The sequence below is a fragment of the Asterias amurensis genome, chromosome 17 (assembly GCF_032118995.1).
Source record: "Asterias amurensis chromosome 17, ASM3211899v1".
Classification (NCBI taxonomy): Eukaryota; Metazoa; Echinodermata; class Asteroidea; order Forcipulatida; family Asteriidae; genus Asterias; species Asterias amurensis.
Window position 1 is genome coordinate 6,114,186 of NC_092664.1, and position 14,992 is coordinate 6,129,177.

Genomic DNA, 14,992 nt, shown 5'->3' on the forward strand with positions numbered 1-14,992 from the left:
GTGTTTAATTGAAAAACCTCAAGGGGTAAGTCCAGATTTATATATAAAATTTGGGTGAAGTATTAAAAACATTTACAAAGATCGGTCCATCTTTTTAAATGAAAAACTGTGAACAAAACAAATTTCGAGTTGTACCTCATATGGCTCTTTTAAAAGAGTGGTGATTGTCTCACTCTTTTAGAGGGGTTCCAACCTAGGTTAAAATGAAACATCACTCAAAAAGATACAAACTTTAATATAAAAGAGTGGAAGACCACTCGAAAAAGAGTTGTCCCTCATACGGCTCTTCAAAGAGTGCCTTTTCACTATTTTGCATTTGGAGAGACGCTTTTAGCAAATTTGGGTCAACACAAACACCTGAACACTATTGCTAGTAAAGTGGCTAAAACTATTTGGAAGAACTATAATGAAGAGGTTTTTAGAGGGGCCTACACATGGCAGTAACAGCATAGTATAGTACTTCAAGTTGACGAGGCATTATGATAATAGTCAACACAAAATGCAGTTTGAAATCATGAAGTTTTGTGTCTTCTTATTTGTTTGTTTATTTATTATCCATTGTGAAGGAAATTACATGTACAAGTATAAGCAACCATCGGTGAAATTCTTATTAAACATAACTTTCATGGGGCATACAAAACTCACGCGGCCAAATCTCAGTTATTTTTTAATAGTGTAAAGTTTCCTGGTGCAATTGGCTTTAGCAGCTATTTCTGAGAGAGCTGTATGACATTTTCAGTGAACCATCATATATTTCTTGGTTTATTTGTTTGGCTTCTCTAGTTTTTGTTTGTGCATGTATATTTTTACATTTTGTGCTAATAAACTCCCCAGTTATAAAGTGCTTCAGTACAACATGTTGGTATAGTGATGCGTTTGTGCTTTTGATACTCCATGAATGGCTTGTGACTCACATTAAAAGATTGTAATAAAAGATATTTGGCTCTACATGCTTTGCCAACCCGTAGATTGTTTCCTTTTAAAGACAGTGGACAACTATTGGTAATTGTCAAAGACCAGTCTTCTCACTTGGTGCATCTCAACATATACATAAAATAACCAACCTGTGAAAATTTGAGCTCAATCGGTCGTCGAAGTTGCGAGATAATAATGAAAAAAAAAAAAACCTTGTCACACAAAGTTGTGTGCTTTCAGATGCTTGATTTCGAGACCTCAAATTCTAAACTTGAGGTCTCAAAATCAAATTCGTGGAAAATAACTTCTTTCTCGAAAACTACTCCACTTCAGAGGGAGCCATTTCTCACAATGTTTAATACTACCAACCTCTCCCCATTACTCGTTACCAAGTAAGGTTTTATGCTAATAATTATTTTGAGTAATTACCATTAGTGTCCACTGCCTTTAAAGGGTCTATGTACTTTTTGTAAGACAAAAAAACACAATGTCTACAGATTTACACTAAACTTACACTGTTTGAAGATAATTATAGTAAAAAGCTTCCCTGAAAATATTACTGGAGGAGGTGCTGTAGTTTGTGAGAAATGAGTAAAACAATGTCATGAAAATAACTTTTGTCTCAGTGATCATGAGACGAAAACTATTTTAGCATGTAAAAGCGTATTTTCATCGCATTGGTTTACTCATTTCTCAAAAACAACAGCACCTCAGCAACTAATATTTTAAGGTAAGGCCTAAGCTTTCTACTATCAATATCTTCAAACGGTGGAAGTTTTACTCTCTAAATTTAAAAGAGTGAAAACACCACTCTTTACACTTCGAGCTGTCCCTCATATGGCTCTTCAAAAAGAGTGGGGGTTATTTCACTCTTTTAGAGGGGTTTCACTCCAGGACAGAGTGAAAAATCACTCAAAAAGATGCAAACTTCAATCAAAAAGAGTGGAAGACCACTCGAAAAAGAGTTGTCCTTCATATGGCTCTTGAAAGCTTGTTCACTCTTTTACATTAAGAAAGTATGTAAATCTGTGGACATTGTGTTTTGTGTAACAAAAGGTACCCAAATCCTTTTAAATAATTATATGTAGAATATCAGGCAATGGAGGACATTTTGAAATTGTGAAAATTACTTGTTGTTCTATCTGGTGGACAAATCTGCTATGGCCAAATTTTTATATGACATTTTTTTCTTTGTGTTCCAAACACCATATATGTAGTATCATCAAAAGCAAAACTCACCCAAACATTTTCACCATCCACACAAGTACCTTTTCTTCAGTACAGTCTTAAAAACTAATTTATAAGATAAACATCCAGGGACCAATCGTAAAAATTCTCTGCTGAGCAGAAAATGCTGTCTCAAAGCACAATTAAGTAGGGAACCAGCCCAAAATGATACTCCTCATTGTGTCAAATTATGTCCTGGTAACCCCTTTCTGCTGAGAACAAACTTTTCTGTGCTCATAATGTCACTACACTATTGGACCTCGGAGGTATATACATTATAATATCATTTCACATAGTGAAAAATATGTATATAATTTGAATCCCCCTCACACACCCTGTCACTTATCCTTCCACTTTCCCTTAAAGGCAGTGGACACAATTGGTAATTTCTCAAAATAATGTTTAGCATAAAACCTTACTTGGTAATGAGTAATGGGGAGCTGTTGATAGTATAAAACATTGTGAGAGACGACCCCCCTGAACGTGTTCTGAAGTAGCGTAGTTTTGGAGAAAGAAGTAGTTTTCCACAATTTGATTTCCAGACCTCAGAATTAGAATTTGCGGTCTCGAAAAGCGCACAACTTCAGGTGATGAGGGTATTTTTTTTCTTCATTATTATCTCGCAGCTTTGACGAACAATTGAACTCAAATTTTCACTGGTTTGTTATTTTATGCATATGCTGAGATACACCAACTGTCAAGACTAGTATTTGACAGTTTCCAATAAATAGTGTCCAGTGTCTTTAAAAGAAGTAGTCCATGAATAAAAATCTCTGATAATATTCATCTTCCATATGAATACTTGCGTAAATGGTAGACCAAATATTTGTGCCTTTGAGGTCAGAATTCAAATTTCTAAGCCACACATGGAGTAGAAGTTCCCCCATCTGAAAAGAAAAATAATGGTGAAGTTATTTTAGGTTCTAAATTTGTCTGTTAGGTGATCTCGTACAGTATTAATATCAAGAGTGATTTAACCAAACATGTACCTCCCTTTAAGCATATAAAGTAAAAATCGTACAAGGTAAAAGTCTACTGAATGAGCAAAAATTCAAAGAGCTGCTATATCAAGAAAAACAGACACAATCAGCAGAAAAACACAACAAATGATGTGGGATTCAAACTATAATCCTTAAGCTGCCTAGTTAAAAATTTGTTTTGCAATACCAATTTTCATGTTTATCAATCAGTCTTTGAACTCCCAGCGGGACATGATTCTGAGAAATCTGAGGACCCTCCAGTTGAACTCAAGGCTCAGCCCCAAGGGCCAATAATAAATTTCCTGGTGTGACAATCAATCGTGTCTGCAGTGACATCATCAATGGCATTATGTCAGTGAACTCTGACGGGGCTCATGTCCGTCTACTTCTTAGTTCCCAAGACGGTGGTTGGTACTCGGCAGTTGATATTACCTCAGAGTCAACCATTTTTTTGCCCCAGAGGCAGAAGAACAAGAAAGGCAAGTCGTTCTGGTTTGTCAACCAATAGGGGACACCAAGCCGACTCAGCTGTGTGAACTGGCGTGGGATCTACTCCTAGGCAGACCATGGATACCTGCCACCCAGGTATACTCTGAGGCAACCCGGGCCATCCTTCACACAGAAAGGCTGTCAAAGTCAACATTCTCAAGTGAGGGTATTGTGTCACTGAGCTGTTGATGATTTCAATGCAGCCTTTCAATTTCCTGGCTAAAGATTATTTAGATTGTTTTAAACCCCTAGACATCTTTGTGACCGAACTGAAACCCTCTGGAGGTAGCTTCTATTTTTAGATGTTGGTTGGTAAGTTGCAGGTTGCTGATTGTGTGTGTCCGATGTTGGTGTTTGAATGACGGTCTATCAAGTGTAAGCCATTTGAAAGGGCTACTGGACGGCGGGTGGTATTATGTTGGCAAGGCGATGTTAAAATTGTCAGCCAAAGCAAACCTTGTTTTCGAAGGTATGTTAAAACCTACATTAACATGTTCAACAGGGCATGACCTACAGTGGTTGGAGTGTGGCAGTGAGTTCACTAATCATGGCCAAATGAGTTTACTAATCAGTGCAACTAATGCCTTCACATAGATGACCTACAGTGGCTGGAGTGTAGCAGTGAGTTAACCATTCGGCACATCTAGTGTAGCAGTGAGTTTACTAATCGGCACAACTAGTGGCGTCACATGGATGACCTACAGTGGCTGGAGTGTAGCAGTGAGTTTACTAATCAGCGCAACTAGTGCCGTCACAGGGATGACCTACAGTGGCTGGAGTGTAGCAGTGAGTTTACTAATCAGCGCAACTAGTGCCGTCACAGGGATGACCTACAGCGATTGGAGTGTAGCATTGAGTTAAATTATCAGTGCATGCACCTAGGGCCGTCACATAAATGACCAACAGTGGCTGGCGTGTAGCAGTGAGTTTACTAATTGGAACAACTAGTGCCCTCACATGGATGACCTACAGTGGCTGGCGTGTAGCAGTGAGTTTACTAATTGGAACAACTAGTGCCGTCACATAGATGACCTACAGTGGCTGGAGTGTAGAAGTGAATTCGTAATCGGCACAACTAGTGCCGTCACATGGATGACCTACAGCGATTGGGAGTAGCAAAAAGTTAACTAATCAGTGCACCTAGTGCCGTCACATAAATGACCTACAGTGGCTGGAGTGTAGCAGTGAGTTTACTAATCGGCACAACTAGTGCCGTCACATGGATGACCTACATTGGCTGGAGTGTAGAAGTGATTTTGCTAAACGGAACAACTAGTGCCGTCACATAGATGACCTACAGTGGCTGGAGTGTAGAAGTGAATTCGTAATCGGCACAACTAGTGCCGTCACATGGATGACCTACAGTGGCTGGAGTGTAGCAGTGAGTTTACTAATTGGCACAACTAGTGCCGTCACATGGATGACCTACAGTGGCTGGAGTGAAGCAGTGAGTTTACTAATTGGCACAACTAGTGCCCTCACATGGATGACCTACAGTGGCTGGAGTGTAGCAGTGAGTTTACTAATCGGCACAACTAGTGCCGTCACATGGATGACCTACAGTGGCTGGAGTGTAGAAGTGATTTTGCTAAACAGCACAACTAGTGCCGTCACATAGATGACCTACAGTGGCTGGAGTGTAGAAGTGAATTCGTAATCGGCACAACTAATGCCGATACATGGATGACCTACAGTGGCTGGAGTGTAGCAGTGAGTTTACTAATTGGCACAACTAGTGCCGTCACATGGATGACCTACAGTGGCTGGAGTGAAGCAGTGAGTTTACTAATTGGCACAACTAGTGCCGTCACATGGATGACCTACAGTGGCTGGAGTGTAGCAGTAAGTTTACTAATTGGCACAACTAGTGCCCTCACATGGATGACCTACAGTGATTGGAGTGCAGTATTGAGTTTACTAATCAGTGCACCTAGTGCCGTCACATATATGACCTTCAGTGGCTGGCGTGTAGCAGTGAGTTTACTAATTGGCACAACTAGTGCCGTCACATAGATGACCTACAGTGATTGGAGTGCAGTATTGAGTTTACTAATCAGTGCACCTAGTGCCGTCACATATATGACCTTCAGTGGCTGGAGTGAAGCAGTGAGTTTACTAATTGGCACAACTAGTGCCGTCACATGGATGACCTACAGTGGCTGGAGTGTAGCAGTGAGTTTACTAATTGGCACAACTAGTGCCGTCACATGGATGACCTACAGTGGCTGGAGTGAAGCAGTGAGTTTACTAATTGGCACAACTAGTGCCGTCACATGGATGACCTACAGTGGCTGGAGTGAAGCAGTGAGTTTACTAATTGGCACAACTAGTGCCCTCACATGGATGACCTACAGTGGCTGGAGTGAAGCAGTGAGTTTACTAATTGGCACAACTAGTGCCCTCTCATGGATGACCTACAGTGGCTGGAGTGAAGCAGTGAGTTTATTAATTGGCACAACTAGTGCCGTCACATGGATGACCTACAGTGGTTGGAGTGTAGCAGTGAGTTTACTAATTGGCACAACTAGTGCCGTCACATATATGACCTTCAGTGGCTGGCGTGTAGCAGTGAGTTTACTAATTGGCACAACTAGTGCCGTCACATGGATGACCTACAGTGGTTGGAGTGTAGCAGTGAGTTTACTAATTGGCACAACTAGTGCCGTCACATATATGACCTTCAGTGGCTGGCGTGTAGCAGTGAGTTTACTAATTGGCACAACTAGTGCCGTCACATGGATGACCTACAGTGGCTGGAGTGTAGCAGTGAGTTTACTAATCAGCGCAACTAGTGCCCTCTCATGGATTACCTACAGTGGCTGGAGTGAAGCAGTGAGTTTATTAATTGGCACAACTAGTGCCGTCACATGGATGACCTACAGTGGTTGGAGTGTAGCAGTGAGTTTACTAATTGGCACAACTAGTGCCATCACATGGATGACCTTCAGTGGCTGGCGTGTAGCAGTAAGTTTACTAATTGGCACAACTAGTGCCGTCACATGGATGACCTACAGTGGTTGGAGTGTAGCAGTGAGTTTACTAATTGGCACAACTAGTGCCGTCACATATATGACCTTCAGTGGCTGGCGTGTAGCAGTGAGTTTACTAATTGGCACAACTAGTGCCGTCACATGGATGACCTACAGTGGCTGGAGTGTAGCAGTGAGTTTACTAATCAGCGCAACTAGTGCCCTCTCATGGATTACCTACAGTGGCTGGAGTGAAGCAGTGAGTTTATTAATTGGCACAACTAGTGCCGTCACATGGATGACCTACAGTGGCTGGAGTTTAGAAGTGAGTTTACTTATTGGCAAAACTAGTGCCCCTACATGGATGACCTACAGCTATTGGAGTGTGGCATTGAGTAAACTAATCAGTGCACCCAGTGCCCTCACATGGATGAACCACAGCGGTTGGAGTGTAGCGTTGAGTTTACTAATCAGTGCACCTAGTGCCGTCACATAAATGACCTACAGTGGCTGGCGTGTAGCAGTGAGTTTATTTTAATAAACTCACTGCATCGGCACAACTAGTGCCGTCACATAAATGACCTACAGTGGCTGGCGTGTAGCAGTGAGTTTATTTTAATAAACTCACTGCATCGGCACAACTAGTGCCGTCACATATATGACCTTCAGTGGCTGGCATGTAGCAGTGAGTTTACTAATTGGCACAACTAGTGCCGTCACATATATGACCTACAGTGGCTGGAGTGTAGCAGTGATTTTGCTAATCAGCACAAGTAGTGCTGTCACATAGATGACCTACAGTGGCTGGAGTGTAGCAGTGAGTTTACTAATTGGCACAACTAGTGCCCTCACATGGATGACCTACAGCGGTTGGAGTGTAGCATTGAGTTTACTAATCAGTGCACCTAGTGCCGTCACATAAATGACCTACAGTGGCTGGCGTGTAGAAAATAAACTCACTGCATCGGCACACGTAGTGCTGTCACATAGATGACCTACAGCGGTTGGAGTGTAGCATTGACACATTGTGTAGTGCCGTCACATAAATGACAAACAGTGGCTGGCATGTAGCAGTGAGTTTACTAATGGGCACAACTAGTGCCGTCTCATAGATGACCTACAGTGGCTGGAGTTTAGAAGTGATTTTACTAATTGGCACAACTAGTGCCCTACATGGATGACCTACAGCTATTGGAGTGTGGCATTGAGTAAACTAATCAGTGCACCCAGTGCCCTCACATGGATGAACCACAGCGGTTGGAGTGTAGCATTGAGTTTACTAATCAGTGCACCTAGTGCCGTCACATAAATGACCTACAGTGGCTGGCGTGTAGAAAATAAACTCACTGCATCGGCACAAGTAGTGCTGTCACATAGATGACCTACAGCGGTTGGAGTGTAGCATTGACACATTGTGTAGTGCCGTCACATAAATGACAAACAGTGGCTGGCATGTAGCAGTGAGTTTACTAATGGGCACAACTAGTGCCGTCTCATAGATGACCTACAGTGGCTGGAGTGAAGTAGTGAGTTTACATATCAGCGGAACTAGTGCCGTCATATGGATGACCTACAGTGGCTGGAGTGTAGCAGTGAGTTTACTAATCAGTGCAACTAGTGCCGTCACATAGATGACCTACAGTGGCTGGAGTGTAGCAGTGAGTTTACTAATCAGTGCAACTAGTGCCGTCACATAGATGACCTACAGTGGCTGGAGTGAAGCAGTGAGTTTACTAATTGGCACAACTAGTGCCCTCACATGGATGACCTACAGTGGCTGGAGTGTAGCAGTGAGTTTACTAATCGGCACAACTAGTGCCGTCACATGGATGACCTACAGTGGCTGGAGTGTAGAAGTGATTTTGCTAAACGGCACAACTAGTGCCGTCACATAGATGACCTACAGTGGCTGGAGTGTAGAAGTGAATTCGTAATCGGCACAACTAGTGCCGTCACATGGATGACCTACAGTGGCTGGAGTGTAGCAGTGAGTTTACTAATTGGCACAACTAGTGCCGTCACATGGATGACCTACAGTGGCTGGAGTGAAGCAGTGAGTTTACTAATTGGCACAACTAGTGCCGTCACATGGATGACCTACAGTGGCTGGAGTGTAGCAGTGAGTTTACTAATTGGCACAACTAGTGCCCTCACATGGATGACCTACAGTAATTGGAGTGCAGTATTGAGTTTACTAATCAGTGCACCTAGTGCCGTCACATATATGACCTTCAGTGACGGCGTGTAGCAGTGAGTTTACTAATTGGCACAACTAGTGCCCTCACATGGATGACCTACAGTGGCTGGAGTGAAGCAGTGAGTTTACTAATTGGCACAACTAGTGCCGTCACATGGATGACCTACAGTGGCTGGAGTGTAGCAGTGAGTTTACTAATTGGCACAACTAGTGCCGTCACATGGATGACCTACAGTGGCTGGAGTGTAGCAGTGAGTTTACTAATTGGCACAACTAGTGCCGTCACATGGATGACCTACAGTAGCTGGAGTGAAGCAGTGAGTTTACTAATAAGCGCAACTAGTGCCCTCACATGGATGACCTACAGTGGCTGGAGTGTAGCAGTGAGTTTACTAATTGGCACAACTAGTGCCGTCACATGGATGACCTACAGTGGCTGGAGTGTAGCAGTGAGTTTACTAATTGGCACAACTAGTGCCGTCACATGGATGACCTACAGTAGCTGGAGTGAAGCAGTGAGTTTACTAATAAGCGCAACTAGTGCCCTCACATGGATGACCTACAGTGGCTGGAGTGAAGCAGTGAGTTTACTAATTGGCACAACTAGTGCCCTCACATGGATGACCTTCAGTGGCTGGAGTGAAGCAGTGAGTTTACTAATCAGCGCAACTAGTGCCCTCTCATGGATGACCTACAGTGGCTGGAGTGAAGCAGTGAGTTTACTAATTGGCACAACTAGTGCCGTCACATGGATGACCTACAGTGGTTGGAGTGTAGCAGTGAGTTTACTAATTGGCACAACTAGTGCCCTCACATGGATGACCTACAGTGGCTGGCGTGTAGCAGTGAGTTTAATAATTGGCACAACTAGTGCCGTCACATATATGACCTTCAGTGGCTGGCGTGTAGCAGTGAGGTTACTAATTGGCACAACTAGTGCCCTCACATGGATGACCTACAGCTATTGGAGTGTGGCATTGAGTAAACTAATCAGTGCACCCAGTGCCCTCACATGGATGACCTACAGCGGTTGGAGTGTAGCATTGAGTTTACTAATCAGTGCACCTAGTGCCGTCACATAAATGACCTACAGTGGCTGGCGTGTAGCAGTGAGTTCATTTTAATAAACTCACTGCATCGGCACAACTAGTGCCGTCACATGGATGACCTACAGTGGCTGGAGTGTAGCAGTGATTTTGCTAATCAGCACAAGTAGTGCCGTCACATAGATGACCTACAGTGGCTGGAGTGTAGCAGTGATTTTGCTAATCAGCACAACTAGTGCCATCACATAGATGACCTACAGTGGCTGGAGTGTAGCAGTGAGTTTACTAATTGGCACAACTAGTGCCGTCACATAGATGACCTACAGCGGTTGGAGTGTAGCATTGAGTTTACTAATCAGTGCACCTAGTGCCGTCACATAAATGACCTACAGTGGCTGGCGTGTAGAAAATAAACTCACTGCATCGGCACAAGTAGTGCTGTCACATAGATGACCTACAGCGGTTGGAGTGTAGCATTGACACATTGTGTAGTGCCGTCACATAAATGACAAACAGTGGCTGGCATGTAGCAGTGAGTTTACTAATGGGCACAACTAGTGCCGTCTCATAGATGACCTACAGTGGCTGGAGTGAAGTAGTGAGTTTACATATCAGCGGAACTAGTGCCGTCATATGGATGACCTTCAGTGGCTGGAGTGTAGCAGTGAGTTTACTAATCAGTGCAACTAGTGCCGTCACATAGATGACCTACAGTGGCTGGAGTGTAGCAGTGAGTTTACTAATCAGTGCAACTAGTGCCGTCACATAGATGACCTACAGTGGCTGGAGTGTAGCAGTGAGTTTACTAATCAGTGCAACTAGTGCCGTCACATAGATGACCTACAGTGGCTGGAGTGTAGCAGTAAGTTTACTTATCAGTGTAACTAGTGCCGTCACATGGATGACCTACAGCGGCTGGAGTGTAGCAGTGAGTTTACTCTCGAGGGTGCTTTGGCAAAGGGCATGACTTTAGTGCACTCGATAGCTGTCTGCCTTTAAGTGGGTAAAACTGTTGCTCTCATAGAAATACAGTCCCACAGAAATACAACAAAAATTTGACAGTTGAGAATAGTTAGCCAGCTTTCTGTTCTGAAATAATGTTGACAACACTCCTTCAAGAATCTGCTGGTAATTCAGTGGCCAAACTGTACAACAAATTTAAGCGTGAATTTGTTTTAACCTGAGTTTGGAGACAACCTACAATCTTGAACCAAAACTGTTGACATGTACGATTTGAAAATGACTTAAAATATTGAAATTGTTTTAAAAAGCAAACTGCATCTGCAACATACAGGCAGGCAATATTTTAAAACCAAATTTCAAAAACTAAAGATAGTATTTATAACTAGGATCTGATTCGTACCTGCTTCTCAAACATCAAGTTCAACACTCGGGCTCAAAATTTTCTTCATGATGACACGACAGTGAATTACATCTGAAATAGGATCCAGATAAGAGAGCTGTAAGATATAAACAACAAAGCAAAAACACATGAAAGGTAACTTATTTTCCATACGATAAATCAACACAACATTATGACAAACTGTGCCATCACATGAATGCCCAACAGTGAAAAATTCCAGTTTTACATCTGATCATTTTTGGTAAACTCAGGAAATTTTGACATTTCAAAGTTTTAAAGGCATACTAGGGATGGATGTGAACATGACATTTCCTATCTCTAAATCTGTTTAAACAATTGTAACTATTGTAGGGGCCAAGACAGCTTTGTAAACTTCTGTACTTGATTTTTTCGGAAAAGGATCCAGATAAAGAGAGCTGTAAGATATAAATAAGAAAGAAAATATCTTTTAAGGATTTTGAAAACCAAGGTCAATTCTTTTTCATACAAATATGAAGACAATGAGCGCAAAGGTGGGTAAATCTTCAAGGAGGCCAGGTAGATGGAAGAGCTGGACTGCAGTGGATTTTATTTTACATGAGATGTCCATCAAAACCAAACGGCTCTTTTCAGAGCCAAGGAAACCCAGGGCCACATAAAAACAAAAGATAAAAGACAGACATTGTCACGTGCCCTCCTTAAATGAAACGCATGATCCAATTGTACTTTGACAAAAATGTTTTGGGTTGTGGGTTCGAATCCCACCGGACTAATGTGCCTGTGAAATTCTTTCACATGACTCGGGTAAGTGCTGAGTATACAGTGCTAGACATCGGTGTACATGGTGTATGGGTAAAAACCAAACTAGTACAGAAATGTTTTGATGCCATCCAATTGAAATAAGCATTTATCTCTGAAACGCTTTTATCACTCTACCCCATTCCTTTACCATTAAAAAGGCAAATCCATGACCTAATAAGAAATGGACATTATTTGTTCAAGATTTTTCTTAAAGTATAGCTCTCATCTAACGATTGCGTTTTTCTTTCACTCACCCCGGTATGCTAGGGTGTCGTGATCGAGCAGGTAAGAGCACCAAACTCAAGCTCTGGTGTTTCTTCTGTTCAGCAGAGTGTGGATTCGATCCTGGTCATGTCACTTGTGTCCCTGAATAAGATACTTGTAATAATCTTAATTGCTTCTCTCCATCCATGAGTTAATGGGTACCTGTGGGGGCAAAGATGTTTCTTGGGATTGATTGAGCTTGTATTCTGCAGGGGAGCTGAGATAGTTTAAAGCCATTGGACAAGTGTTTTATCCTATTGGTTGTAAATTGCCACCAGAAGTTTTCTTGTTGTTTCCTCATTAAGATAAATAAAAGTAAGAAAAATCCTTACAAAACCATTACTACATTCATTTCAGCAAAGGGCCTGTTTAATTGCAACACCCCAAATAGGTAAGATGTTAGGACACACAATTTTTAATGTATTTAAAGTGGGTTAATTACATCCCGGGTGTGGCCCGGTTAATTTGATTAAAAACTTGAAGAAAGTTTCATAATTTTGTTAATCTTGCATTTAATCATCTAATGTACACAAAGAATGCTGGCAGAGTTTTGTCTTTCCCCCATCTATCCAAACCGCTGACCCCTGTTGATTGATTGACAACACCTTCCTGGGTCATGCAGCTAGTAGCGTGTGGCGTTGTGACCAGAAAAGGGCCCAATTTCATAGAGCTGCTTTAAAAAGCAGAAAAAAAGTAGCTTAGCATAACAAAATCATGCTTACCGGAAAAAGGTTTATCACTATCCCTATCAGCCAAATAACACCCTGTGACCTGCATCATTTTATGACTGGAAGTGCTAGTTTTTGCTCAGCAGACAGTTTGTATGCATATCTGTCAGCTTGATAGAATTGCTTTAACTTAGCACAAAATGTACGCGTTGTAGCTTTAAAAGCACAACATAATTTCTGGTAAGCAGATGGGCAATGCCAAGAAAACATGGACATGACACCAAAAAATAAAGTTGTTTACAAAGAATGAACCCAATTTTGTGGGAAAAAAAGAACTCAGCTTTGACTCCATGTAGGCGTTGCTAAATTGACTGGAAAACGTTAATGCAACTGACCGTAATGCACCTGACCATGGTTGTGCCATGTATACCTACAAGTTCAAGTTGCTGACCATTTATAAGTATTATGTTGGATACTTATGTATGGGAGTTGTGTGTTGCATGTATAGTAAAACTTTCCTAAGTTTTTTAGTTCAAGGAATTTTTCTATTTGTGACTAGTAAATTTTTTCATTTCCTTATTGTGTAATGCGACTGACCGCTTTTTACATCTTCCTAACACTCAGAGTACAAAGCCCACAACATTTCAAATAAACACCAATTCAAGCATTGTGTATCAAGTATAAATCAGATAAACTTAGTGTAAAAAATATGTAACACAGAACTACTGTTCACCAAGCAGTCTATTCACATTCTCACAAACTAGTAACACAAGAGGCCATGACATGAAGCTCTTCAAATAAAGGCTAAACAAAGGGCTAAATCTCAGAAAACAACTTCTTCATACAACGAGTGGTAGATAACTGGAATAGAGTCCCAGCCAAAGTGGTCAAAGCCAAGACAACCAATCAGTTCAAAAACAGCTTTGACAAATACCTGAATTAAAATGGATGGGGTGTTAAAAGGCATAAGCCTACAATATTAAAAATCCCATCAAACCTTAATTGTGCAAGTGTAGTGTAAGACAAAAAGAATGACACAGAAAAGTGTAATGCGACAGTCCATGGAATTGCCCATATTGTTTAGCACCGTCCATTAAGCAGCTCTAATTGTGCCTTTATTTCATGTATGCAGTGTGTGCAATGTAGTTCATAGTTCGAAAATAAGCTTTTTATAGCGAATACAAATTTATACAATAAATGAATGGAAACTTTAAAAATGTCGACAAGACAAAAGGCTGAAGACACAGTGACAGCTGCCCTCATTGTAAGCATATTATTAGCCCTGCCCCCGATTTCACCAAGCGCTGCGACACGTCGCAAGGGCGAGTTGCGACCGGTTACACGTCGTAAGTTGCGAACTCGTCGCAGCCGCGTAGTGTCTTATAGGTCTGCGACGCATCGCAAACCCTACGATGCGTCGCAACTTGCGATGAGTTTCGTGAAATCGGGGGCTGGTCATGCTAGTAGTGGTAGGACGTCAGTCAGTGCCACTGCCGCGTTGCATGCAACGGAGGAGTCCAACCTGGGCTATAAGCACATACTCTTAGCTGAACCATCGTTTTTATGACAATAATAATAATAATTAATATAAATTTAAGTTCTCACGTCTTTTCTATAAATAAAATAAATAGGACCAAACTTGAAACTGAAAGTGAAGTCAAAAACAAATATTTTTAATTTTAATATTTTTTAAGGAAAACTCTTGGCCATGGATTGGACAGGCAAGGCCAGATTTAAAAGCGGTGTTTTGAGCAAAAAATGGGGTAACATACCAAGTTCACCTAATGTTGGGCTGCTAAACCCCCCAAATGGTGAATAAGAAGCCTAGCTTTCCATCCATAAACCGAAAAAAAACACAGCGCAGACGTACCAAGCAGACGACATTATTTACACATAAAAAAGTGACTTGTCAAAATAGTCAGGTACCGTGTATGTTCATAAGCATTTGGTCTGGGTACCATACTAGTCAGATACCCTATGTTAGTAACGTTAGATTACACGAATAGTGCGATGGGTTTCAAACATAGAGTTAGACGAAACATTGAGGGCGCTATGGCATTTCTCAATCATGATCACTCATCCAGTGTTCTTGTG

The 14,992-nt window shown here is 41.7% G+C and overlaps 1 long non-coding RNA gene across 1 annotated transcript; it reads right to left on the reverse strand.

The window, feature by feature from the left end:
• Positions 1 to 486: 486 nt before the first annotated feature.
• On the reverse strand, positions 487 to 12,377 carry LOC139949809 (uncharacterized). Its single transcript, XR_011787584.1, has 3 exons — positions 12,221 to 12,377; positions 11,187 to 11,283; positions 487 to 3,029 (listed from the first exon to the last, which is right to left on the reverse strand). It is a non-coding gene; the product is annotated as an uncharacterized lncRNA (long non-coding RNA).
• Between the last annotated feature and the right edge of the window lie 2,615 nt (positions 12,378 to 14,992).